The following is a 5,633-nucleotide window of genomic DNA, read 5'->3' on the forward strand; positions in this document are numbered from 1 at the left end:
TGTGTGTGTGTGTGTGTGTGTGTGTGTGTGTGTGTGTGTGTGTGTGTGTGAGAGAGGGCAGATTTGACATCAGCGAGTAAGGGCGTTACAGCTAATTTCAGCCACTCCCGTGAAAAGCACTCATCACCCACAGAGACATGGCCAAACCGCTTTCTCCATGGATAGCGCCGTCAAGCTTTAAACGAACACACGCATACATAAACACAAACACAAACGCACGGACATAGAGAGCCACACAGACAGCAACAAAGCCTTTTAACTCACACAGGATGAAATATTAAATGACATACCATTTTAATGTTATACCAGCCACACTGGAAAGCATAAATCTTTTTATGCATCTTTTTAGGCTATCTGAACATAGCCTTTTCTAAAGGCTATGTTCAGAATAGAATACAAAGCATAATGCATACTGGGTAGTATAAACTGTATACTTGTATACTTATTTTTCATTCTTGCACTTTATGTAAGCTAATCATTTAAAAATGATGCTACATTTCTATCACGGCGCCTCATTATATTAAATGTTAAATTCAGCATTTGAATTTTTTTTTAATTATTTTAATTAATTCATGTGCATGTCAAAAATGTAAGGTCCCATTCAAACAATTATAAAAGCTTGTTAAAAAATAAAACAGTTAAAAAAAAAAACTGTGAGATACAGTTTAAAATAAAAATATCACATTGTGAGATACAGTGGCATTTATAAGATTAACACACTAATTATGAGAAATTAAGACACACATGCAAGAAATAAAGCTACAATTGTTAGATGTAACGTTCAAATTATGAGAAATAAATTTGCCACTAAAAAATATAAAGTCTCATGACATACAGTTGCATATTATTTTGAGATATTAAGTTCAAATAATGATTTGCAGTTGAGATAAAGATATAAAGATATTAAAGATATAAAGCCTAATTGTGAGAATCATAATTGGTGCTTTTTATCTCATAATTATGAGAAATAAAGTCACAGCTACAAGAAATAAAGCTGCAATTGTGAGAAATAGTGTTGGATGAAAGATAGAAAGTCTCATTCTGAGTTAATAAATCAAATAAAATAAAATAAAATAGTCACACTTTGAGATATTCATTTGCTATTATGAGAAATAGTCACAAGTATGAAAAAAATTATATCATTTTTGAGATATACAGTTGCAGTCGTGAGTTGAAAACACCAGTTATGTGAAATAAAGTTACAACTATTAGAAATAAAGCTGCAAATCTGAGAAATTAAGTTGCAATTACTAGAAATACATTTGCAATTACAAGATATAAAGTCTCATTGTAAGATAAAAATTGAAATAAGTTGCAATTATAAGAAATAAATTCACAAATATGAAAAAAATAAAATAGTAATTTTGAGATACAGCTGCAATTGAGATGCACCAATTACAAGAAATAGCCACAATCATAAGAACTAAATCTTAAACTGTGGGATATTAAGATATAGTTATGAGAAATACATTTGCAATTGCAAAATTCAAAGTGTCGTTGTGAGATACTGTTTAAAATAAGATATAACGTCACACTGTGAAATATCATAAAAACGTCACAATTACAAAACAAAGTAGCAATTGCAAGATATAAAGCTTCAATTATAAGAAACAGTGTCAAAATTATTATTTGACTCTAAGGTGGAAACGGCTTCCATAAATAATGAGTCAAAAAGTAAGTATGGCATGGTACTGTGCTATTCCGAGCATAGCCTTAGAACATATTCATATTCATCAGATCTTTCTACATTCTCTCACAGGCTGTCGCTGTGTAGATTAGCATCTCTCTACTGGAGGTAAAATTGAGCTCCGAGTTGGTCAGATCTGTCCACACCTGATAACAGACAGGATGTGCAGACAATCCCGCCACAAATGACTAAGATAAAGACTCTTATCCTGCCTTAAAACTCAGCATATCTATCCGATTCCCTTAGATGGCCCACAAACACTTGCATGCTCGTTGACAAATCCAGGACTGCAGGTTAGTTTAGTGATTACAGATTACAGGGCACAGATGGACAGAATGTGATGCAAACATGAAATAATGTGCTCATTTTTCTATTTAACAAGAGCACAAGATTCCAAAACATCTATTTAGACAGTAGAATTTTGATTGAATTCATAAATATTTAGATGTTTAAGAAATACAACTAAAGACCGCAAATATGCGCCATTCAAGCAGATATCTTGTTCAGAGAGGCCTTAATCAAAATTCTTCACAATTTTCGAGATGAAAGAACAATAATTGGGTTTTTGTTTTATGCTTGTGACAAGAAAGGAACCTTCATTTACGTAATGCAACTAAAATGAGCTTCTCATATCGAATGTGTTTGTTTCCTGTGCCTGAAGGAAAAAAAAGTCACTCTGATAGTCACAATCACTTTGGTTCATCAGCGTTATCAGTGCTGAAAATGAAATGCAAGAATACCTTTCTACCCTGTCGCTATAGCGCAGAGCTGTTGTATTGTAAGTGTGACCCACAAAGCATGCAGTGTGGAAAGCATTCTTTCATCGTCTAAAGAAAATAAATCTTGTTGAAAGCCCTGTGAGGAAAAGCATTAACATACAGTACATGCAGAGAGAAACTTTTTTTCATGCAGTTGGGAAGTCAGGTTGAAGATGTGGGACAGTTTTGTTTTTGTCTTCAAACATATGGAGCTCAGTTGAATAGATCTTGTATGTGTATTTGACATGGTCAATCTGTCCAGTGGCTTAAAGGATTTGTGCACTCAAAAATTACATTTTTTGTCATCATTTGCTCAACCTCATGTCATTCCAAACATGTGTGAATTACTTTCTTTAGTGGACCACAAAAGAAGATATTTTGAATAATGTTCATGCTGCTGTTTTTCATACATACAGTACACTACCGTTGCGTTGAAAGCCTTTTTTTCTTTAGAAATCAATTCATTTATTTAATAAAGACTTCTATCTATATTATATATATACTATAAAGGATACATATACATATATAATGGTAATATTCCTATTTTGAATAAATGTTGCTTATTTGAATTTTATACCATCAAAGAATTCTGAAATATATTGCAATTAATTATATATATAAAAGCAGAAAAAGCCTGCTGAAAATTCAGCTTTGCAATCACAGGAATAACTTACATTTCAAAATATATTTAAATAGAAAACAGATATTTAAAAATGTTATAATATTTCATAATATTACTGTTTTTACTGTATTTTTGATCAAAGAAATTCAGACTTGGTGAGCATAAAAGACTTCTTTCAACAACAACAACAAAAAAAGCAATCTTATGTGTGACTTCTGAAGCCATACGATAGATCTGTACAAGAAACAGATCAAAATTTAAATCATTATTTATTTACTCATTTGTGCTAGTACATTTAAATCAACATGCAACACACCAAATTTGACCTCAATGATACTGTAAGAAACATTATTATTTCTCATTTTTAACATGAGGGTGAGTAAATGATGACAGGATTTGTACTTTTAAATGCATAAATTCTACTATAGAATTTATGATTCTTTACTTTTTATTTAAACTTAAAGGGGAAAAAATGATTTACAGTTCAGCCAACACAAAACTGTTTTGCAGTTGTCAGGTGAATGAGGAAGCTATTAATAGTGCATTTCCATGCATCAGTTACGGTTCTTGTCACCTCAGATGAATTTGCAAAATATTTTAACATGTTAAATATCTTACAGTAATAAATGTGCCATGAAAGGCCATGACATGAAAGTGTTTCCTCTCAGAATTCTAAATTTCTTCAGTTTTATAATCAAATGCATTTAATTATGACTGTAACACACCGGCAGCAAGAAGAACTGGAAAAAAGACTGTAGGCAGAAGGTGAGAGGGAAAGGCCAAATGTGTTTGTAAATGTGTGTGTGAGAGATCAGAACAAATATTCTGGGAAGTGGTTCAAGGAGCTGAGAGGATTCAAATTTTTTAACAACGCAAATCACAAATACAGGCATATTAAAAATGAAGTGGGAAACTACATATGTTTGCCAAGATATGAATTTCACTTGAAGGTTACATGCAAACAATCTATTTGAAATGCAAACTGAATAGTGGTGATTCACAGGAACATTAACACCTCGGGCAACAACACATCTATAGCTACTTCAGTCAGCTGACATACTGAAGTATCTCTGTAAGGAGTTAGTGTTTTCTGTACCTTTAAATAAAAATTAATATTCTTGTGATGTAATTTAAAGTGTTTCTATAAAAGGATATACAGTATATTCTGGTTTAACACAGATACATACACTTTATTAATAAGTTGAAAATGAAAGAAAAAGTTCACCCCAAAATGAAAATCTGCTTAAAATGTACTCGCCCTCAAGCCAGAATGTAGATGAGTTTGTTTCTTCATCTGAACAGATTTGGAGAAATTTAGCATTACATCACTTGCTCACCAATAGGTCTGCTGCAGTGAATGGGTGCCGTCAGAATGAGAGTCCAAACAGCTGATAAAAACATCATGGTATAAAGTTACAACTTCCTAATATTGGATTTCTTTTTTTTTTACAAACATGCAGCTTTTCACTTTACAAGACTTTAATTAACTGATGGATTGAAGTTGTGTGGGTTACTGTTTTGTTTTTATCAGCTGTTTTATCAGCTTTTTTTTTCTTTCTTCAAACTATGGAAGTCAAAGGGGACCAGCAACTGTTTGGTCACCTGCATCATTCAAAATATATTTTGTTATGTTCAACAAAAGAAAGAAACTCATACAGGTTTGGAACAACTTGAGTGTAAGCAATTGATGACAGAATTTTCTTTCTTTCTTTTTTTGAATTATCACTTTAAGAACTGACTTTTATTAGTTTAGGGTAACATGAGACTTACTAGATGGAACATTATATTGAGGAGAACACATGAAAAACCTATAAAATAATTACAAATTAAAAGAAAATTATCTAAACAAAACATGTTTTGTTTGGAAATAATTCAAATATCAAATATAACCATTATATTATTTCATATAAAAAGAAAGTAAGTTAGAAGTCCTGGAGATACAAATAGCAAAATCTGCACAAATTAAAGCAATACAATTATTTATTTATTTTTTCAAATTATTTTTAATTAATCTCTGTATTTACCTAATTATTATATTGTACTACTACAAAACTAACTAATATGATTATTTCCATAAAAAAAGTGAACATTTTATCCATTAAACTGAAGCAAAAATTATGGGGGAAATGTGCTACAGAGTGAGACTCTTACAGTTCTCAAAGTGAGCAAATGCAGAAAGGAATTAATTAGACTAAAAACAGCGTAGAAAATGATGCATTTACTCACAATAATTACCACACACATAAAATTAAATGTTAATCTTAAAAGGCAAATATGCTGCCGACTGCTCCATTTAAGTCAATATCAAGTTAATGTAACCATACTGTTTTTATCCTTATGTTTTCAAAACACTAGTAAATTACCTCAACTTTAACTACCTACACAGATTTCTGTTTATTTTTGGCAGGACTAAACTCTTCTTTCTCAATGTTGAGACTGTAAGATACTGAAAAAGAACATTCTTAAAGTCCCCATGAAATCAAAATTAAAGTTTTTGGGTGTTAGTATCAATATGTTAGTCTTAAGGTTATCTATAAGGCAGTGTGCTCCAGAACAGTGACAAAAT

Source organism: Sinocyclocheilus anshuiensis, unplaced genomic scaffold (genome assembly GCF_001515605.1).
Source record: "Sinocyclocheilus anshuiensis isolate Anshui unplaced genomic scaffold, SAMN03320099.WGS_v1.1 scaffold939, whole genome shotgun sequence".
NCBI lineage: Eukaryota > Metazoa > Chordata > Actinopteri > Cypriniformes > Cyprinidae > Sinocyclocheilus > Sinocyclocheilus anshuiensis.